The sequence below is a fragment of the Myotis daubentonii genome, chromosome 16 (genome assembly GCF_963259705.1).
Source record: "Myotis daubentonii chromosome 16, mMyoDau2.1, whole genome shotgun sequence".
Lineage (NCBI taxonomy): Eukaryota > Metazoa > Chordata > Mammalia > Chiroptera > Vespertilionidae > Myotis > Myotis daubentonii.
In genome coordinates this window covers 9,975,986-9,999,833 of record NC_081855.1, presented here as the reverse complement: position 1 = coordinate 9,999,833, position 23,848 = coordinate 9,975,986, and the positions used below count along the sequence as shown (strand labels likewise).

General features: G+C 44.4%; 1 long non-coding RNA gene and 1 pseudogene across 1 annotated transcript; one reads left to right on the top strand and one right to left on the bottom strand.

The window, feature by feature from the left end:
- Positions 1-4,320: 4,320 nt before the first annotated feature.
- On the bottom strand, positions 4,321-10,900 carry LOC132219387 (uncharacterized). The gene is made up of 3 exons (XR_009449411.1): positions 10,856-10,900; positions 6,737-6,851; positions 4,321-4,622 (listed from the first exon to the last, which is right to left on the bottom strand). It is a non-coding gene; the product is annotated as an uncharacterized LOC132219387 (long non-coding RNA).
- Positions 10,901-23,187: 12,287 nt separating this feature from the next.
- Positions 23,188-23,530, top strand: LOC132218753 (cyclin-dependent kinase 2-associated protein 1-like; annotated as a pseudogene).
- The last annotated feature ends 318 nt before the right edge of the window (positions 23,531-23,848 follow it).

Below are 23,848 nucleotides of genomic sequence, written 5' to 3'. Positions count from 1 at the left end.
TAATAGTTCCAACTAGAGTTGTTTGTTTGGCCAATAATTTTGTTGCGAGTGACATGCTAGTGAAAAAGTTATCAGTCGTGATATTTCTTCCACAGCCTGTATATGGCTCGACAAGTTTCAGAACAACGTGTTCACTGAGAAGCACTGACGATGGTTGTTGTTCATCTTTCCCCAAATAAGGAAAACCATTCAAAACATATTTGCTACTAACATCTGATGCAAGCCAGAATTTGATGCCAAATTTGTTGGGTTTATTAGGCATATACTGTGTAAACCTGCACCTGGCTTTTGACGGAAATAATTGCTCGTCAACTGTTATATTTTGCCCTGGTTGATAGCAAGCTGGACTATTTTCAATGAACTTGTCCCCTACTTCCGAAACCAAGGCAAACTTATTTGTTTGTAGGTGCCTACTTCTTTCGGTTCTTTTGTCAAAACGAATAAATCGTAGGATTTGCTTGAACTTTTCTCTCGCCAGTTTTCCTGAAGAATTCGGGACCCCACTTTGATGACCATAAATAACTGAGTTTTAAATTTTTTGCCTCGTAGGCTCCACGAGCATATGAAATCCCAGTACATGTTCCCGGTAACGTTGTTGTCCAGTCATTCCTCAGAATTCGGCGGCCTTCTTCCTCTGTGCACTTCTTTATGTTTGATAACATAGTTATCTACTATCAGCGAGAACGCACTGATAGGATTATCTGCCATAATGTTCCTTTCTGCGTAGCCTGTTGGCCCTTTCATACCCTTGAAAATACAAGTAGATGGTAACCTTCCAGGAATACCACCTTTGTCAAATTTTGACCACACAGTACCATTGGCAGCTGTTTCGGTCTCCTGAAAGGTGTGTTCAGTTTCTTCATCAGAGTCTGAACTACTTAGCACCCTACACCTTTTCCTGGGCATATTGATGGCACTTTCCTTTTCATCATTGGTGATCGACTCTTCATCGCTATCTTCAGTGTCAGATATTTCACTTTGAATATAATCCGATTCATTTTCAGATGATAGTTCAGAATTTGTTGCATCTGATTCTATATCGGTGCACTCTTCACTTATGTTCGTTAGCTTTTCCAATAACTCCCTTCTATTCGACATTTCTTTCATGAATTTAGGGAGCAAAAGAAATAAAATAAACAACTTATTAGAACAAGTATCACTGCATAAAGATTCGAATAACAAGTACTAGTTTAGCTTATTGAGCAACTGCAACTTATCAAGTATCGACAATTTATCATGTACTTGTATGTTATCATGTGACGGTAATCGAAAAAAAATGAAAACTGTTATTTCAATACAGAGCCGAACTGGTCATATAAGAAATTTACTCAATTCAATAATAAGAGTCATTTGATTATTTAAAATTTCCCCAAGCAGTCAAAATGACTTCTTTGAGGCAATATAGGTAGAATATATATATATACCAGAAATGAAGGAGAGGGGAGGTAACTACAATTATTAATAAACACATTTATATATTGTACAAAAAGTCACAAAATTCTAAGACATTGTGTCCTTATATACATAATTGTTTTTCTAATTGAAATTAAAAAGCAGTCAAAATGACTTCCTTGGGCAATCTAGTGTTAATAATGAGGGAGAATCATTGATTAACTGCATCCTGCATACCCCTACTGGGGATTGAGCCTGCAACCTGGGTAAGTGCCCTTGACTAGAATTGAACCTGGGACCCTTCAGTCTGCAGGCTGACACTCTATCCACTGAGCCAACCCAGCTAGGGTGAAAATATCAATAGGTTTTAATGTAAGAGTATGAAAAACCATGGATATAGTTTCAGATGCCACACTGTTAACTAATCTTTAAGAAACTACCACTTCCTCAGTTTTGGTGTAGTATCAGAACAGCCACAACTACCGGAAGAGACCATAAAATCCTCCTCCCTTTTCCTACTATATACTGGGGGTGAGGTTGGATTTTCTTTCTTTCCTTTTTAAAAAAAAATTCTTTATAATTATTTTTTTAAATATATTTTATTAATTTTTTTACAGAGAGGAAGGGAGAGAGATAGAGAGTTAGAAACATCAATGAGAGAGAAACATCAATCAGCTGCCTCCTGCACATCTCCCACTGGGGATATGCCCGCAACCCAGGTACATGCCCTTGACCAGAATCGAACCTGGGACCTTTCAGTCCGCAGGCCGACGCTCTGTCCACTGAGCCAAACCGGTTTCGGCATTTTTTAAATTCTCACCGAGCATATGTTTTTATTGATTTGGAGAGGAAGCGAGTGAGTAAGTGAAGGAGGGAGGGAGAGGGAGGGGAACAGGGGAACAGGGGAACAGGGAGAGGGAGAGGGAGAGGGAGAGGGAGAGGGAGAGGGAGAGAGGGAGGGAGGGAGGGGGAGAGAGAGAGAGAGAGAGAGACAGACATTGATGTGAGAGAGAAGCATTGATTGAACCCACAACCTGGGTATGTGCCCTGACTGGAATTGAACCTGCGACCAGTTGGTGCTCGGGACAACGCTCTAACTGACCGAGCCACACTGGCAGTGTACTTTGGGGATCTTTTGACAATATCTACCAAAAGTGAACATGATCTACCCTCCAACCCAACAATTCTACTTAATGTATATATCCGACAGAAATGCATACATGTGCTCATCAAAAGAGAGAATATACATAAGCAGCATTACTCATATAGCTAAAAACTGGAACTACTCAAAAATCTAGTATACTGACATAATGAAAGACTATATAACAATGAGAATGAACTATAATTAAATGTTACAAAATGAATGTATCTCACAGTAATCTTTAGTGAAGGAAGTCAGGCACAAGAGTATATACAATGTGATTCTGTTTATATAAAACTAAATCAAAACTAATCTGGGTATTAGAAGTTAGGATAAGGTTACTCTAGGAAGGAGGGCAGTGACTTAAAGAGGGCACAGGGTATTTCTAGGGGTGCTGGAAAGGTTGTTTCTTGATTCGGGAGCTGTGTTCAACTTGTGAAAATTCATGGACCTGTAGTTATATTTTTATTTATATTGAAAAAAAAGAAGAAAAAGAGGCAAAATGAAGCAAAATATTAGCATGTGTTTGATTTTTTTCTCGACTTTTATATATATTTAAATTGCTATCTTCATTTAAAATATCTTAAAAATAGTCCGGCTGGTGTGTCTCAGTGGTTGAGCTTCAACCTATGAACCAGGAGGTCAAGGTTTGATTCCTGGTCAGGGCACATGCCCAGGTTGCGGGCTCGATCCCCAGTAAAGGGCGTGCAGGAGGCAGCTGATCAATGCCTCTTTCTCATCATTGCTGTTTCTATCTCTCTCCCTTCCTCTCTGAAATTAATTAAAAAAAATATATATATATATATATATATATATCCTATATAATAAAACCCTAATATGCAAATCGACTGAAAGGCGGAATTGCTGATGGCTATGACACACCCTGCCCCCCAGAGGGAGGTGATTGGGGCTGGGCGGGCCAGCGGATGGTGCCAGACCACCAGCTGAGGGCCCCCTGCCCCCCAATTGCCCTGCCTGCTGGTCGCCCTGCAGATGGACCTGATTGCTGGTCAGGCCTAGGGACCCTACCCTATATACTGGGAACAGGTTCTTAGATTTAAAAATTAAAACCTGGCAAGGCTACTCTAACACTGAAAAAAACAGGATGATGCAGTGATGACATGCATGGGCTCTGGCTTGCACATTTTGTGCTCAACCCTGATTCTGACACTTATAATAACTGTGTGACAAAGCCAATTAGTTACTTAACTTCTCTCTGCTTCAGTTTTCCACCCATAAGATGGGGAAAATGGTACTACTGCCACAGAAGGATCATGCTATGTACTATTTTTTATAATTAGGGCAAAAAAATGTAGCTGCCCATACAACAGTAAGATGCCTTTCACCTGTGGGAAAAGTATGGTCATTGGTGCATGCAGCAGCCTGGATTGCGAGAGGGATGTCTGACTGCCGGTTTAGGCCCGACATCCCCTGAGGGGTCCTGGATTGTGAGACAGTCCTCTCACTCCTGCACCCCTCTGTGGGAGGTGACCGGGCCGGCAGATCAGGGGATGGTGCTCCCCCCTCCCCCGCCCCGCCACAGGCCTCCCTCAGCGGGAGGCAACTGGGCCAACAGGGGAAGGCGCCTCCCCCATCACCCTGCCACTGCCGCTGCCGCCAGCCTCCCTCTGCAGGAGGCGACTGGGTCGCTGATCAGGGGACAGTGCTGGCTGGCACAGGCACCCCATCACACCGCTGCTGGTCACTGCTGCTTCCCCCCACCCCCTTCCCGCCCCATCGCCATCCCCTCCCTCTGCCCACTGGCATGCGCCTTGGCTGGCCTGGTGCCACCTGCTCGCCCGCCCGGCCCCCCTGCCGACTGGCGGTTCCCTTGTTTGGTCGATTTGCATATTACGCTTTTATTATATACGTCCTATATTATAGGATAAAGCATGTAGGCACTGCTAATATAGTCTTTCTTAAGCACCGAAAAGTGCCAATTCTTCACTGTCCTGCGGGGCTATTATTTCCGAGGACTCCCATCTATTTGACTCACCTGAATAGCTGCTTCCGGGGACTTTTCTCTCAAGCATCAATGTTTCCTTTCCATTCTCCAAATTGTAGTTCTCAGGCTTGGAAACTGGAAGCCCTGCTCAAAACAAAGAAAGGAAGAAAGAAAGAAATGGGACTTACTAATAGCTATTTGTGATGGGCAAACATCTATCGTAGAGCATAGTGCCAAATCCCTGATCTACAAAGAGGACGGGAATTACAGGAAGATCTGGAGTGAGGGAAGATGGACCTCCACATGAAGCTTAAAACATCTGCAGGAATCTGGGCCTAGTAAGGAGTTTCTATGCACTGGAAAACACAAGTGTTCATGCCTGTCAAAAGAGGAGAACTTATCTTTCTTCACTGAGGACGTTCCAGAGAGACGCTGCAGATCAATCCTCAGCTTAGGGAAGGAACTGGAGAAAACAGGACCCCAGGGGCAGCACCACACGTTGGGACTGTGGTAACTAGAATTTTTGTCTTCTGCTTTTCCTTTCTTCCTTCTTTAGCTACTAGAACCCACTTTCGTAGGGAATTTATTACATGAGGTTGGGGAGGGGCTAACATAGTTCTTACCACATCCATACAAACACATAAATGCACTTGTACACGTGTGTGCACACACATGCACACAGGTACACACAGGCTCCAAACTGCCCAGAGTAACCTATTTCCCTGGCTCTAGTCGTTGTTTCATTAACCAACATGTGACCCTCTTTGCTGAATCTCCTAGGATAGAAGCACTGCCTTTTTCCCCTTAGTTCTCTAATTGGAAGAATAATATAACCCTAGAGCTACTAAAGGCCATCTTTGCCACATGGGGAGACCCTAGGAATAAAGCCAGTAGGGCAAAGCCAAGCCACAGGATTTAAAAAAGAAAAAAGAAATTCCTGGTTATATATTGGATTCCCTGAATCAAGATTTTTCCCACGTGGGGAATGGAATCCAATACCTAAACTCTACCTAAACCTACCTCTCTTCATTAACAGAAGCCTTCGTCGCCAGGGGATGGGCTCCAACACTGTTACCTGAGGAAAGTGGCGGAAACCCAGTGCAGCTGGGAGAAGTATTCACCCCTGGAGGAAAGGTAGGGATACGTATGAGGCCCAGCATTATGACTGAAGGAAGACAGAAATATTTATAAGTCCAACTTAATCCAGGTTCACAATGCCTAGGCAAGAGCAAGCTTAATCAGATAAAAAACACCCCATCTTTCCCACCTCCCATCAATATGCCAATGGATTTAACTGTTTTGTAGAAAGACAGGTAAATAACCCAATTTAACTTCAAAAGCCACATTTTGAAGGCAGAGATGAGCAATAACATTTGGGCTACAGTACAGAAGCAAACATATGTTGTAGTATTCATATTCACCTTGATGATACTTCCAGATCATGGTGTGGGGCAATCAAGTACAAGTAAAAAGCCAAAGTCTTACTGCTGCTGAGAAAGTGCAATTTAGTTCTATCAAAGGACTACCAATAGAGAAAGTAACTATGGAGGAGCACCAAAATCTATATACAAATACCATCCAATCTTTTCGAGTCCTGAGCTGCGCATATGAAAAGCACAACGTTAAGTAGACCACAACAGCTGGGGGGTAACATGCTGAGGACAGGCTTTAGAAATGACAGATTTCTAGAAAGTGAGGCTGTACTTATCCCATATCAGTATCGACAAGCTGTTAATGTGGGCTTTTAGTTGAAAATTCATAAGGCCACAAACTTCAAAGAAGAGAAATACCTTAAAAAGTAATTTGCCCTCTCTAGGGGTAAGCACTGCACCTTAGGGGTAAGGGGAAAACGAAAACAGAACCATCTGGAAAAAAAAAAATTAGGCAGGATCAACGGTTACTCAATTCCAAAAGATACCCAGGAAAATGTTATCTCTTTAAAAAAATAGATTAATTTACTTAACTTACAATAAATATGGTGATTTTTTTTAATCAATGGAAAAAAAGAAGACTCCCTGCCCCCTAAGCTAGTGTGAATTAGGTTTCTGTCACTTCAATCCAAAAAATCCTAATACAAAACAAGCATAGGCAGTTCACCAAGAACCTAGAACAGGAATAGATTTGTCTCTGGGTCCAACAGGATTCAGACTTTATGACTCCTGAATGGAAAAGCGAAGGCTTTGTGAAGCTATTTCACTGTCAATAAGGAATGCTGTCCCTGAGCAGACTGCAGAGGCACAATGAGAAGCCGTCCTTACAGAGCGAGACCAGGTTCCTATAGTTCTCCAGCATCACGTCCCTCTGTGCAGGATCCAGCTTCCCCCACTCCTCGGGGGTAAGGTCCATGGCCACATCCTTGAATGTCACGGACGCCTAAGACACAAAACATACTTCTGTTCACCATCTTTCACTTGACAGCATCCCTCGCCCCCCGCAGTTCTGGTGGCCCTGGAGCAGAGCGACTGAGTACATCTAAAGTGACAGCGATACATGACAAGTGTTCTAATAGTATTCAGAGTCTGAATATTCTATGTAAAGCCACTGGCATCAGTTATGTGCCATGCGCGCTCTGCTAGGTTCAATATGAGAGTTTCTCCATTGAGAGACATCACTTTTCTGGGAAATAAAGAGTTAAAAATAAAACATGAACTAATGAGTTGATGATGCAGTTTGGCAAAGTAGACAAAATAGAGGAGGAAAAAAAGCCTGTATGCATAACTCTCCTTGTGCGTCCTCAATAAAAACTTGAAGAATCAATCTAGCCAATCAGAAGATGAGTTGAAATACAGACCTTATTAGTGGATAAGTCATGGAATGAAATAAATGACTGGCAGTGAGCACCAAATCCAATTAAGCACGGAAATAATTTAAAGCAAAAAGCAGTAACTGAAAAATGATGGCAACAGATTGAGTAAGGGAACAGAAAGAACTGAGGTTTATGTGTAAATACCATAGAATTAAGTTTCTATAAGACAAAAAAAATACAAAACTGTAAGGAGGTGAACACATATAAGTATTATTATATACTTTTTTGTTTACTTATTTAAAGAATATGAAGTTTATTTTTACTTTTTAGAGAGTGAGGGAGAGAAAGAACAAGAGCGAGAGAGCGAGAGAGAGAGAGAAACATTGATGTGCTACAGACACATTGATCCCTTGTCTCCTATGTGCCCTGACTGCAACCTAGGTATGTGCCCTGACCATGAAATGAACCCGTGACCTCTGGTGCATGGACGACACTCCAACCAACTGAGCCATACCAGCCAAGGCATTACATGCCTTTTAAAATAAAACCATACAGAATGTGAATAATATTCCAAGGTTATTGAAATAAATGTATATCAAATGCCTTAACTGGATAGAAAACACCTATTTAAACATTCATGAAGCATTTGCAAAAGTAACAAAGTAAATTTAAATAGATTCCAAGCATAAATAGAACAGAGCAAAAACTGATAATTGAAATAAACATCCGAATGTCAAAATAATAAAATGCAAAACCAATGCCAAATCACTAAAACTGTACTCAGAGGTGATTTCATAGCTTTAAACACTTCCATTTCATTAAAAAATAATGCAAATAAATTAGCAAAGCATACAGGTCAAGTTAGAGAAAGAACAACAAACTAAGAGAAACAAAGAATTACAGGATAAAAGCAGAAATTAAAGGTGGGGGGAGACAAGAACAATAGGTTAGCTGGGAGGTCTAAATAAGGTCAGTAGGTTGTAGTACTGTATCAATGATAGTGTCCTGATTTTGGAAAATGAGAATAAAGTGAGGTAAAGTGTTATCTTTTGGAGAATATGAATGGAGGGTAAATCCTAACCCTAACCCTAGTAGGTTAGACATCTTTCTACCATTTACATTTCTTTAAACCTTAAATTATTTCAAAATAATTTTCAAAAACAGAAATAATCTGAGACTTAAAAACATACAACAATCATCCTTGGAAAATAAAATAAAATGTAAATCTCTAAGTAGACAAGGGATTTTGAGGAAAAATGACTGAGATCTTACAGCCTGCATACCCTCAGCTAAATTGACACTCAATGAAAACTAACTTCCAGACTATTAGAAGAAAAAAATCGGGACACAACTGCAAACCAATGCACAAAAGACAGAAACACACACACAAGAAACAAGGAAAGCATAGTAAATAGAACTATAAAAATCACATGGCAAAAAAATTTGAAACATACGATCATATTAATGCGAATGAGTTAATTTCCCTTTAAAAAAAACAGTAAATTTTTTTTGGTTTTTTTTTTTATTGATTTCAGAGAGAAGGGAGAGGGAGAGAGAGAAACATGGATTGGCTGCCTCCTGTTCATTTTCTACTGGGGATTGAGCCCCCAACTCAGGCATGTGTCCTGACCAGGAATCAAACTATTGACCTCCTGGTAAATGGGACAACACTCAGCTAACTGCGCCACACTGGCCGGGTGAATTAATTTCCCTTAAAAAAAAGCCAAATCCTGTTTATACAATAACCCTCCTAAAAACACCCCAAAGTTGGGGACTGGCAGTGGGAGAAATCAAAGGAAACATTACATGTCTGAATATAGGAGTGCAAGTTCACCAAGAGCATATGGAGAGATATACTGGGAAATCAAACTGTTACCCTCAGTAGGGAGAAGAAGGGGACTGAATTTGAGGAGGAAGTAATATTAGTTTTACATTTATATATGTCTGTGCTATTCACCTGGTTACAACCAACTAAGAATTAAAACTTTAATACTTTTAAAAACTTGAATACACGAAACACACAGTCCAGGCAAAGCATCACACCACACCTAATGCAATGCAAAAAGGACAAAAGTTTTTAAAAATTTCCATAAAAGGTTTAATCTATCTGAGGCTCTAACAGTCTTGAATCTAACATCTAAGTGTTCCTCTGGCACTTGTAGTTGGATTTTCCTTGGCTACTATGCTGGCCAGTGAGTTCAGGTAGGATTAACTGTATCTGACTCATGGGTGGTATGTGTACTTCCATGTGTGTGTGCAGGTATATTCCATAGGTCTGTCCAAATTGGTCCAAGAATGGGCCTAATAGCCGTTAAAGAGTTAACCCCTGGACTTCTGCTGGAATGACCAGGAGGGAAGCTGCCCTTTGTCTGGGGTCTTCAGCGTGGGAAGCTGTAAGCCTAGATGTGGTAGGGGCCAGCACTAGGAAGAAAACTTGCTTGAGAGGAAAACCCACAGAGAGAAAAGAAGAAGTCAGTGAAATGGAGGAAATAGGTCCTAATGTTATTACTTGAGCTTATTTCTAGTGAGACCTGGATTTCTCAGTCATGATAGCCCATAAATACCTTTCCCTTACATCAGTTTGAGTTGAGTTTTTATCATCTGCAACTTAAAGCTTCTTGACTAATAGTCTTCAATACTAATGTAAGGCAGTTGAGAAACCAATGAATTCAGGCAAGTATATAAGGACCCCAAGAAGTCACTTTTACAAACAGTACCAATGTACAATATGGACTTTTTACACTTGGAATCACAGTAGCAAAGAAAAAGGCTAATTCAGGAATCGTGGGTTGTGGCATGCCACACACATCATGAAGAGCTCTTTTCTCTTACCTAACTTCTTTTAATAAAAATTTCAAACATACAAAACGTTGAAAGACCAATACATGAATCACCCATAGAGTACGACCACCATTTAAATTTTTTCTTTTTTTTTTTTTCTTTATTTCAGAGAGGAAGGGAGAGGGATAGACAGAGATAGAAACATCAATGATGAGAGAGAATCACTAATCAGCTGCCTCTTGCACACCCTCGACTGGGATAGAGCCCACAACCTGGCATGTGCCCTTGACCGAAATTGAACCCGGGACCTTTCAGTCTGCAGGCCAACACTCTACCCATTAAGCCAAATCAGCTAGGTCAACCACCACTTAAATTAATTCTTAATATTTGCCTTTGTTAAGACAGATTGGAAAATTGTTTCACTTTCTAAACTTGTGCATTCATCATCTTGGAGGGCTGGATTTTAACTCTTTAAGTTAAGCCTTCCATAGGCTTTCCTATTCAAGTGCTCTTCTGAACTTTTGAGCACTTACTATTTTCATAACTCACTTCAGCTGTAAAGAAAGGTGCTTTCTTAATTTCTTACATACCAGTCATGTGTATGTTGATTCCCTTGCAGAAACATAAATGTTAAGATATACCCCGAAGATTAAAAATGGTGGCAGGGTAAGTGGATGCTACACAGACACGCTCCCAGGACCAAATTGGAATTACAACTAAAATACAAAAGAATCCTGAATAATCAACTAAAGATTAAGATATGCCCCATATTTTCTATTAAAATAGTTTCCTACGTTACCAAGCTCAGCAACTAGCACAATAGGCAAAGAAGGGTAATTATGATCCTTACCTGCCTGTTGACTGACAATAAGTATAACTAGATGGAGAAGATGCCATGGGTCAGCAGAAAACATTTTCTACTGAGTCCATTAGAAAGGGCTGACATGAGGTCACAGACCAAACTTCAAGAAAGACCAGGCTAGTCACCTACCGACCTCCGCGCCTGTTCTCTACGATGCAAAACAGCAGTATCTGCGCGACGGACATAATACGAATGTTGTGCCACGGGAATGACAGAGGTGGGGAGGTATTTTCTGCCAGCCAAATAAGCTACGTTCCCAGACTCACTGACAGCTGGGGGAAAAGAACGTGGGAGAAAAAGTGACTGAGGCTGTGCTCTGGCCTGAGCTGCTAACATTTTGGGGTGGCTTTCCAGGACCCACTGTGCACCAGCTCAGGGGGAGAGGGGGTCCCCCATACCAAGCCCTGCATTCTCATGCAAGGAGCCCAGCCATGCCCCAGACAAAGGAGACTGGCAGAGCCGCCCGCCAAGGGCCACCTCCCCGGGAGCAGCCCATTTCCTTTCGGGGAGGAAGAGCCCCTTCCGCACACAGTCCAACATCCCCGCAACTCTCACCTCTCTTCTCGGGCATCTCGGCCCAATCTGCCTCCATGATCCCCAATCCTCCCGGTTCCGAAGATTCGGAGCTCCCGTCTCCCCGCTCCTCAATCTGGACCTCTCGGCACGTCACAGCGAGAAGCCCCGTCCTCGCGCCGGCCGGCCCTCGGGGCGCTGCGGAAAAGTCGGGTCAGGTCAGGCCCCGCTTCTTCCTCGGGCCCGGGCCGTCGGCACCTGGATCCCGCGGGGGGCCAGGTCCCCCAGACCGATCCTCGGATGCCTGTTCCGGCCGCTCGGCACTGTACCTGCGGGGACCGAGCAGCTTGGAGGAGATGGCGCCGGGTTCGGGCTCTCTCTGAAGCCCGCGCCGGCCCGCGCCCCGCCCGTCGGGCCCGCCAGCACCGCGCTCGCACCCGCGTCCCCGGGAGGCGGCAGCCGCCGGAGGGAGTCCGGCCGGAGCGGGAGATGGGCTCATGGTCCGCCCTCGAGGCCCCTTCCACAAATGCGCGCTTCGGCTCCGGCACAGACTGCTGCCCCGGGGGCCGCCCCGGGAGCCGAGCGCTGAAAAGCGGCCTCCGAACCCCACTCACCTCCCATCCGGGCTTGACAAAGGCTCCGAACCTCTGGGGCCAGCTCGGAGCCGCGCATGCGTAAGAAGGGGATGGGGCGAGGCTGGCGAGCCTCATCCAGCCCAGAACTATGATTCCCTGAAGGCCCCTGGCACGGCCAACCTCTGTTTCTCAGCAGGTGGGAGCACACGTGGCGCTGTCGGGGTGGGGGGGGGTGGGGGGGTGGGAATTGGGGTCCGGATGTGAAGAAGCCGACCTGCGCCTTCTTGCGAGAGTACAGGCTGCATCACCCACCTGAGGTCCATCGCCCTGGAGAGCGCTGACGTCAGGGACTCGGAGCCTAGTCTGTGCGGCGCGGCGCTGGAGGGACCAGGGTCCGGTGCTCAGAGCCGCCGAGGAGTTCCATCTGCATTAACCTAACGTAAGATGTATGCGAGCAGCCTATGCCTTTTCCGTATATTTTACCTCAACACACTCCTTGGCCTTCAAATAACACGAAAGGTGTACTTTTAGGAACAGTGGGGTGTACAGGGACACCGGTGTCCGTGCATCCATAGACGACTTGTAACACTGACAATTCACCAGTGAGGGAGAGAAGTGGAAAGTTTTCAAACAGTGCCAGTAAATCTGAGCAACATGTTCTTGTAAGCAAGCGTAACATCAACTTTATCAGAAGAGGCGGTTCCCTCAAAGCATGGTTAGTCTCTCCTCACCTACCCACCCGGACTCAGTGTTTCAGCTGCCTCCTCTTCACACGCCCATTTGCAAAAGCAGGAGTGCGAATATCCTCAGCTCTTCTCCCGCTGCGGTTACCGCCAAGTCCTGTTTCTTATTTCGTAAGAACTCTCCCACGTGTCCATCTCTCTCTGGCCACTCACTGGCTTTACCTTCGTTTTGGCCACCGCCCTTTCACTAGGGTTATGGTCAGCCTCCCAACTGATTTCTCTGACTCACTCAGCGTTGCTTTACACCAATCTGTTCTCCACCCTTTGCGGCCAGTGACCATCCTAAAGCAAGAACGTAACAGCACTTTACTGCTTAAAACTTGTCAGTGGCTTTCCCACACCTTGGGGAAGGATGGTTTTTAGTTCCCACAGGATGGCACCCTTTGTCCAGCTCCCATTGTCTGTGCCTCCTGGTATTCACACCCTTATTTACCCCCCTCCCCACATAACCCCCACCCTGCTCCCTGTGCAGCCCACATCCCCTCCCCTTAATGTGTTGCAAAGAGGGACCTGTAGGGAGAAACCAGGGGCAGGAACAGCTTTCTGGGCAGTGGATCCCCTAGAGGTCCTGCTGTGATCAGACCTCAGGACAGGGCAGGCAGGTGGAGATGGGGTTCCAGAGGGGTTCCTTATCTATGCCAATGGGAATCCTAGCCCTCAGGCTGTCACACCTTTTCCTCTGCAGTGGAGGTCTCAGCAGATCACACTGTATGTGTGTGTGTCTGGAGTGGAGGATTACAGGGGTAGAGAACCAACAAAACAGGGATCCGAGGCCTTCCTCCTGGTGACTGGGAACTGTCTTTATAGTTCCCAGTCCTGAGCTCTGCACAGGAGAACAGAGAGGAGCTGACTGATGGGGTCCTCTACTCCATGCCCGTGGAGGAGGCACAGGTGCCCATACATCTTCCAGCGTGCAGCATGGCCGCAGGGTGAGTGCAGGTGCTGAGGTGACCCAGACTCCAGGGTCCCATATAGTCAAAGGGAGCCCGAGGTTCCAGAAGCTGCCCTGCTACTCCCCTAGGTCCCTCCTAGAGTCCAATTTCCAAAGGAATCTGGGGCCCGTATCCTCCCCACAACCCACTCTAACTGTCCAGTCCCTTTCAGATGAGATGAAAGTCACTGCCCACAAAGTTTTAGGAATATCAGAAGAGAGACTTTGTACCATTTCCCATCATGTTCAGTCAAGAGTGTTTTTTGCATTTTTCTACAGATTTTCCCTTTTTAATGCCCATCTCCAAGTGTCCATGTTGGCCTGACAAGCCTTACACACCTTCTCCCACTCTTACACATCATGGTGATTAGTGGGGATGCTTTTCCCAAAAGGACATGGGGCTCAAGGTACCAAGTCTGTTGCTTTGCCCTTTGCTGCCCTGAGGACCACATCCCTGTGTCCCCTACAGGTCAGGAGCTGGGGCTTCCCTGGGATGTACAACATACCAAAGGGGGGGCCTGTTATCAGGGCTGGCGATGCAGGTGTTCATTTCTATGGGACCTGGACGTGACCACCTCCTGTTGTCTTGTCAACGGTGCTGCCCTGAACGCCACACTTCCACCCCAGGAACCCTCTGTGTTCCCATCTAAGAATGGGATGCTCTGTCAGAAATCCCGGGGTGTCCTTGTTAACACAGGGATGTGTTGTCCATTCTCTGCTAGGAAATGACTAAGATACCAGTGTGTCTCTTCATAACTCACCTCCAAGTCTCTGTTGCCTTCCGAGAACCTTTCCTCTTGTCCATGTAGAAAACGTGGAAACCTGTGCAGAATTTTTGTGAATTTATTTGAGCCAAAGTGTAGACAATTGCAGTGAAGCAAAATCTCAACCGAATGAAATAGTAATACTCTGGAGAATGGCAGCTTTGCACTTCATTCTATACATTACAATCAAAAGTGGAGACTTGTGTGGTTTTATGAAATTCATTGTTGATAGATGAGGGAAGCAGGAGGAAGCACAGCAGGGAAATCTCTGGGCCTGGAAAAAAGGTAAAATGATAGACATGCACTTCTTTCACTTAGGTGGGTATGGGACAGTTAACAGTCAACAATGAACTCAATAACAATGAGGGGATGTGTGGTCTCTGCAGAGAGCAGAGCAGTGCTTATGCTCTGAGGGTCTGAATAAAAAGGAAAATTTCGGGAGAACCAAATGGCGGCATAGGTTAACGCCGGAATTTGCTGCTTTGAACAACTACTTCAAAAGTGAAACCAAAAAACGGAAGGGACATCACCCAGAACCACAGGAACGCTGGCTGAGTGGAAGTCCTACAACTAGGAGGAAAGAGAAACGCATACGGACACTCAGAGGAGGCACAGTGCTGAAGTCAAATTCTGAGGTTCGGAGTGCGAGGAGCGGGCTGGAGGCGGAGGGCGCGGATGGCGTTTTCAATCGGGAGGGAGTCGCAGATGCTGAGCTCCAGATACGGGCGAGTCTTTAGGGACCCAGACTCAAAGGGGAGAAGCGGGACTGTCTGGCTTCGGTCAGAGCGAGTGCAGCTTTCTCTCCAAGCTTTGCAGCGGGTGCTGGGACTCAGAGAGGCAGAGCCCCTGGGGACAGGACTGAGAGCCGCCATAACTGCTCTCTCCGGCCCACCCTATTGATCCTGTGCTACCCACTCCGCCCAAGTCCTGCACAGAGGCATTTGCCAGATAGCCTTAGGCAAAGGCTAGATTAGCACCTCCCTAGAGGACAGAAGTTCTCTCACTGCTGACACAGCTGATTCTCATAGCCACTTGGCCTGGAGGTCAAACCCTACCTGGAATTAGCTACAACAATCAAGATTTAACTATAAGACTGTGAACAAAGACCACTAGGGGGTGCACCTAGGAAGCATAACAAAATGCGGAGACAAAGAAACAGGACAAAACTGTCAATGGAAGATATAGAGTTCAGAACCACACTTTTAAGGTCTCTCAAGAACTGTTTAGAAACCGCCGATAAACTTAATGAGATCTACAAGAAAACTAATGAGACCCTCGAACTTATATTGGGGAACCAACTAGAAATTAAGCATACACGGACTGAAATAACAAATACTATACAGACTCCCGACAGCAGACCAGAGGATCGCAAGAATCAAGTCAATGATTTGAAATGCGAGGAAGCAAAAAACACCCAACCGGAAAAGCAAAATGAAAAAAGAATCCAAAAATGCGAGGATAGTGTAAGGAGCCTCTGGGACAGCTTCAAGCGTACCAACATCAGAATTATAGGGGTGCCAGAAGATGAGAGAGAGCAAGATATTGAAAACCTATTTGAAGAAGTAATGACAGAAAACTTACCCCACCTGGTGAAAGAAATGGACTTACAGGTCCAAGAAGCGCAGAGAACCCCAAACAAAAGGAATCCAAAGAGGACCACACCAAGACACATCATAATTAAAATGCCAAGAGCAAAAGATAAAGAGAGAATCTTAAAAACAGCAAGAGAAAGAAACTCAGTTACCTACAAGGGAATACCCATATGACTGTCAGCTGATTTCTCAACAGAAACTTTGCAGGCCAGAAGGGAGTGGCAAGAAATATTCAAAGTGATGAATACCAAGAACCTACAACCAAGATTACTTTATCCAGCAAAGCTATCATTCAGAATTGAAGGTCAGATAAAGAGCTTCACAGATAAGGAAAAGCTAAAGGAGTTCATCACCACCAAACCAGGATTATATGAAGTGCTGAAAGGTATCCTTTAAGAAGAGGAAGCAGAAGAAAAAGGTAAAGATACAAATTATGAACAACAAATATGCATCTATGAACAAGTGAATCTAAGAATCAAGTGAATAAATAATCTGATGAACAGAATGAACTGGTGATTATAATAGAATCAGGGACATAGAAAGGGAATGGACTGACTATTCTTGGGGGGGAAAGGGGTGTGGGAGATGCGGGAAGAGACTGGACAAAAATCGTGCACCTATGGATGAGGACAGTGGGTGGGGAGTGAGGGCGGAGGGTGGGGCAGGAACTGGGAGGAGGGGAGTTATGGCGGGGGGAAAAAAGAGGAACAAATGTAATAATCTGAACAATAAAGATTTAATTTAAAAAAAAGGAAAATTTCTTTGACATTCCAAAAATATGTTGTCATAGATGCAAAAAGACAATAGACAGGCTCAGTTAAGATAAAGATTGACTTTATTTCAGGGAAGATGACAGCCTAGGACTGTGGTCGGCAAACTCATTAGTCAACAGCCAAATATCAACAGTACAATGATTTAAATTTCTTTTGAGAGCCAAATTTTTTAAACTTAAACTATATAGGTAGGTACATTGTTATTAACTTAATTAGGGTACTCCTAAGACTTAGGGAGAGCCACACTCAAGGTGCCAAAGAGCCGCATGTGGCTTATGAGCCGCAGTTTGCCGACCACTGGCCTAGGACACTCGTACCCACCATAAGCTGCTTTTACTTAAAAAACAAAACCAAACCACCACACTTTAATTTCAGACCATCCTTTGTGGTTACTTTAGGTCTCTGAGTTTGCAAGGCTGCCAGTTTAGCATCTCGTCCTGAGATCACTCCTGTCCCACCTCTTGCCACCAATCACTGAGTGCTTGGGACTCAGTCTGAGCTGGAGCCCCCAGCCCACCTGGCAGTTTATGAGCTGCCTCTGATGGCATGTACCCCTCTCCCAACACAGGATAGAAATCAGACCACCACCTCGGCGGCCGCTGGCTTGGACAACATGCCTGCTGCATTCAACACACAGGTGCCCATGAACTTGTTTTCCACCTGGGAAGTGGAATGCTCCCGCCCAGGGGTGGGCAAACTTTTTGACTCGAGGGCCACAATGGGTTCTTAAACTGGACCGGAGGGCCGGAACAAAAGCATGGATGGAGTGTTTGTGTGAACTAATATGAATTCAAAGTAAACATCATTACATAAAAGGGTACGGTCTTTTTTATTTTTATTTCAATAGTTTTATTCAGTTCAAACATTTTAAGAAGAAGAATGTAAACACTAATTATTATAATTTGAAACTTCAAAAAATGGAGGAATCATAGCACAATAACATACCTTATATTGAAGATGGCAAAGGCAAATAAAATTGCCTAACAAAGGAAAGGTATAAAAGCCTTTCAAATTAAACTTAAATATAATAAAATAATTTAAAACTAAAACAAATAGAAAAGAACAAAATGTGTAGACAGTAAATTAAACATTTTCTTTGGTGCAACTTCTAAATTATGCCCGGGACGTAGTTGTAGATGGCAATGTAGACTGGGTTGAAAGGTTTTTGGTCTTTAAAACATCAACTTCAGTGGGAACAGTGTTGTTGGTGTCCTTTTTTAGCTAATGCATCAAAGTCTGGAGTTAGTTTTGTTGTGGCTATTCTCAGGATAGACCTGAGGTGGTCGTCAGTTAAGCTGGATCTGTGAGGGGCTTTGTTGATGTTCATGATGCTAAATGTCTGCTCACAAACATAGGTTGACCCAAACTGCACCAGTGTCTTCTGTGCCATCCTCCGGATGTTTGGAAAAGTGGCTTCATTAAGTGAAACATAAAAGTCTCTTAGTTCAAGAGAGCTGAATTTCTCCTTTAGGACAAAGTCAGACTGAAGATCGATGAGTTCCAGTTGCACCTCTTCTGGTGCTGTTTCAGGGTTTTGTGACAAAGGACAGGCCACCAGTTGAAGTGACTGGTCAATTTTTCAACATCAGAAAACCAACGACAGAATTCTGCATTCAGGTCATCCAGTGATTTGCTGTATTTCTTCACGTTTTGGATGGTCTCCTTCTGTGTGGCTAGTGTGGCAAAATGAGTGAAGACTTTGTCTGAAATTTGTCTGGAAAAGAAAATCAGCTTCGATTGAAAGGCTTTCACATTAGTGTATATGCCATGTACATACTGATCTTTTCCCTGTAGCTTCACATTTAGCTCATTCAAATGTGAAAATATATCTATAGCAAATGCAAAGTCACACAGCCAATTCTTGTCACTCAGCTCAGTAAATTCGTCAGACTTCCCCTTTAATTTCAAAAATGCACCAATCTCTTCTTTGAGCTCCCACACTGGTTGGAAAACTTTGCCCACACTCAACCAGCGGACACGATAGTGGTAAAATAAGTCGTGGTGATCCGCATCAATTTCCTCCAGAAACTTAATAAACTGATGGTGCTGAAGTCCCTTTGCTCGAATGAAATTAACAAGCTTTACGACTGGATTAACAACATGATTAAGTTGTAATATAGACTTGCACAATGATTCCTGGTGAATAATACAGTGAAGAAAAATAACATCTTGGTTAGGGTTCTCCTCTTTCACTTTATCTGAATTCTTTTTAGCAGTCCAACATTTTTTCCAGTTAAATTTGGAGATCCATCTGTCGTGACATTAGCAAGTTTACTCCATGGTAGCTTCATTTTCTCGATGACAGTAGACACCGGTCATACAAGTCCTCTCCCCGTGTTTTTCCTTTCAGTGGCTCCATGGCTAAAAACTCCTCCGTAATTTCAAAATTGTCACTAATCCCTCGGATAAAAATTAAGAGCTGAGCAGTGTCCTTTACATCATTACTTTCATCCAGTGCTAGTGAATAAAACTTAAAGCACTCTGCCTTACTATTTAACTTGCTGGCCAAGTCTTCATCAATCAGTTCCACTCGATGAGTCACTGTCCTGCGCGATAAGCTGAGTTTTTCAAACTTGCCTTTGCTCTCTGGACACAAGAGACCTGCTGTCTCTATCATACATTCTTTCAAAAACTCGCCTTCAGAGAGAGCTTTGCTAGCTTTTGCTAATTTGAATGATAGCATAAAACTTGCTTTGGTAGTTGTCTCTTGAATTGCAGTTTGTCTGTGAAAGACATTTTGCTAAGCCTGTAATTTAGCCATCAACCTCTGTGCAGTAGCCTTCCGTTCTTGAGGTCACTGCTTGCTAGCATAGTTGCCATGCTTTGTGGCAAAGTGACGGCTGAGATTGTACTCTTTGAAGACTGCAAGTGTTTCCTGGCATTTCAGACATACCGGCATTGATTGGACTTCTGTGAAAAAATATTTTGTTGTCCACTCCCTCTTAAACACTCGGCATTCACTGTCCACTTTCCTTTTCTTTGGTCCATTCATGTTTAATATTGGGCTAAAACCAACAGTACTGTTTTCTTATTAAATTCTTTACTAAAATAAGACAGTAAAGTATAAAAACAAGTGATTAAATTTGCTCTACTATAAGATTTTTGGTCTAAAAATATATATATATATAACAAAATCATCTGAAAAAGTTCATACATGGGACAGAGGCACACCCTGACCATAGAGAACAACCCCTTTCCTCCATAGGAAACCTGTGTATCTTTCACACAGGCCCTTTGTTTATGATAACACACATAGCTGCACATTGCTGTGTCTTCCAGACACACTTGTATGGAAGGTGCTAGGGCAGTGCAAAACATGGGTAACCAGTAGTTACCACTAGCACTTCCGTTACTGACAAAAAACAGCCGCAGTGCACATAGTGTGAAAGAGCCCATTATAATGTCAGATTGCATCCACTGGACTCTATAAAAACAACCAGGTGCCACTTTTAAATGCCCATTGCAACAGTTTTTCTTATTAAAAGCTGGAAATGGCAGGATATTTATATATATACCCCTGCTGTGACAGCCTGGCAGAGCATTACAAAGGAGAAAACCCAGCATCTGGTGATGTCCATAAGTACAAGACTTCAGGCTGTCATTACCAGGAAAGGGTTTCATCCAAGTATTAGATATGAACATTTGATTTTCAGTTTTTCATTTGTCCAATTGCTTCTGAAACCCTGAAATTAAGCGATTTTGTAATAAAATCTTTAGTTCATCACATTTCTATACAATCTTTTTGTTCAACCCACTGAATTAGGGTTTGTTCACACTAGCCATGCTGCCATGGCAGTGTGGTGCAGTACTGCAATGCAGCGCAGTTAGGGTTAATGCAGGGTACATAGGTTTCCATCGTGTTTGCGTTGATGCTAATGTGCAGTGGTGCATGTTAACACAAATGCCCTGTAGCAAGCATTTTTACAGCTGAAAGTCTTTGTTGTTTTATTAACAAGTCATTGTGATGTACAGAATGTGGGAACAGGAAAAAAATTGTGTTTGAGTAGAGCTCTTAATCTTACCTCAGAAAGGCTCTGATACTGTGCTCTCCAGGGGCGTGTCTCCCTACATCACCACGATAACGTGTCTATGCATTCCCAGGGTGATGTCCAGAGACGCGTCCGCGGGAATTACAAGGAGCCACTGGAAGATTGAGAGGTTGTTCCTTCTACTGAATGGGCGGATCTAAATCTGCCCACTCAGAAGAAGGAGCTGCGGCTGTGTTTCCCGACGTTGCCATGTTAACACTGCTGCTGGTGAAGGAGTGGAGGGGAGAGCAAGAGAACCCTACGCTCTTTCGGATCCATGGGCCGGATAGAACAGCCGGATGGGCCAGATCCGGCCCGCGGGCCGTAGTTTGCCCACGGCTGGGCTAGGTTGTGTTGTTCTAACAGAGCCCTAAATCTCCGTGGTTTGCAGCAGCAAAGGTTAATTTCATAGTCATAGTTAATTTCAGATGGATTTAACAAGAGCTCCTGTTTTTCAGATTGTTATTCTCTCTCTTTTTTTTTTCTCTTATAAGGATGGAAGTTAGGACTTCACAATGAAAACCAGAAGTCAAATACTTATTTGACAGTGGCCTGTGGTGGACATGACTTCCATTTTCCCTTTTCTAACATCTGCCAATTTCCAAATCCAGCTGTTTCTGGGGGTTGTTATTCAGGGCCCCAGAGTGAAGGTATCAGCATATCTAACTGTCTAGACCACAGTGATGATGGTTGTATGTGGACATGTGACTTCAGTGAGTTTAATAAGATTATTTTTACTAGTGACCAGAAGAAAATTCTGGATGTTTTCAATTAAATTAGAGCAGCCTGTGAGTGAGAGAAAGAGATAGAGCTGTTTGCCTGTGAGAGTTGTGAACCAATGGACTGAAAGGTGTTGGGTTTGACTCCAGTCAAGCTAACTGCCTCAGTTGCAGGCTAGATCCTTGGCCTTGGTCTGGGCCAGGGAAACTTACCCTTGGGTGAGGATTGACAAAGAAAAAATTTAGTGATAAGTATGGCACTGCCACTTGCATTAAAACCTCAGGCACGTTAGCTGAGTTCTTTACGTCTTGTTCTTTTCACGGGAAAAATGATCTCACTCATTCATGGATAATAAAGACCATTATAAACTTATGAACAATAATGGATACAGAGGCAGAGCTGCCTCAATCTGATTGTCAAAGTGCAGGGGGAAGGCCAGGGAGGGTTGGGGGGCAGGAGGGAGGGGGGTAAGAGATCCACCTAAGGACTTGTATGCATGCATATAAGCATAACCAATGGACATAAGACACTGGGGTGTAGGAGAGGCCAGGGGATTGTCAAGGGCGGGGGCAAAAAAAAGGACACATATGTAGTACCCTTTGTAATACTTTAAGCAATAAAACAATAAAAATAATGTTATGAAAAAATGAGTTGCAAGGATAAAATATAATAATAAAGTGCTTAACATAAAGAGTTGGCATGTGGTAGGCACTCAATATATATTTCTCATCCTATCTAATAATAGAGAAACATGGTAATTTACTGTAACTTCGCTACCCTTCCCATTGGCTAATCAGGGCAATATGCAAATTAACTGCCAGCCATGATGGTGTTTAACCGCCAACAAAGATGGTGGGTAATTTGCATATGTAGCCACAATGCTGGGAGGTGAAAGGGATCTGAAACCCAGGCGGCAGGCAAGAGGTGGGGGCAGGCAAAGGCGGCCGGTGATCGGTGATTGCATTGTGGATTGGAGGCAGAGAGAGCCCCGGTGCAGGCCAGCCGGCATCCCTGGACCCCTGGGGCTGTGGGTGCTGGCTGGCCTGCTACCCCGTGATCGCCATGGAAAAAAGACCTTCAAGGCCTGTCCAAGGCAGGTTTGCATTTAAAACTAAGTGGGGTAGTCCGGAACTGCGCGGCACTGACAACCAGGGCAGTCTCTGCGTCAGTGGCACATCTGCGGCTCCAAGTGTGGGGGGTGAGGGCCATGTAAGCCAGAGGTTTTGGCTGCAATGGTCAGATAATTTCAGCTCCAATGCAGGCGCAATCAGGGAAGCCATTGGGACCTTCACAAAAAAAAAAAAGAAGGCTGAAGAGGAAGGATACTTCCCAGAGCGGATTAAAGAACAGCTGGCAGCCTTGAAGAAACAACATGAAGAAGAGATCCCTCATCATAAAAAGGAGATTTGAGTGTCTGCAGAAAGACATTGAGCAGCACAGGCAGAACATCAAGAAACTGAAAGATCATGATACTGCGGCAGTGTCAGGGTGAGGGGACAGCCATATTTGCCAGTGCGCTCGAGCTGTCAACAACAAAAAGTGTGTGGGAGCTGGGCAGGCACACAGACAGGGACACAGACCCCAGGCCCACCTCACCACCGCCTGGCCTCACTGCCACCGCTGCCGATGCTGTCTTATGGGGCCTGCGCCCCGCAGCGGGAGACAGGGGGCGGAGGGGGGGATGTCTTACAAACCAAACTTGACCATGCACATGCCTGCCACCTCCATCAAGGCCTCTGGGAGCGTTCATCCGCCTTCCACCAGCATGGCAACGTCTTCCCAGTACCGCCAGCTGCTGAGTGACTAGGACCAACATCTCTAACATGCAGGGAACAGAGAACAGCCAGGCGCCCCAGAGCAAATATGCTGAGCTGCTGGTCATCATCGAAGAACTAGGGAAGGAGATCTGACTCACGTACGCGGGCAGCAAGAGCGCGATGGAGAGACTGAAACGAGGCATCATCCACACGACAGGGCTGGTTCGGGAGTGCTTGGCCAAGATGGCGTGGAACACCAGGTCCTAGCCCCTAAGTCCGCGTGAAAGGCTTTCCTTCTTCTTCCAAGAAGTGACAGCTCATGCTTGCATCCCCTTCAGATGAAACTTGGTTTCAAAATGGTAACAGCTTGGTTTCTCCTCCCCGTGCCCCTCCCGTGGTTCATCAGGCTCTGAACCTCCCATCGCTGAGATGGAGAGGAGATTTTTGCAGTTATTAGATTTAAGCGTTAGTTCGGAACTACCCAGGGCATTTTGTGTGTTTTTTTAAAGCATTGATTTACAGGATGCATGTCAGTTACCTATCACAGCAAGCTGCAGTTGGCCTCCCAGATACGTGTTTCTTTTC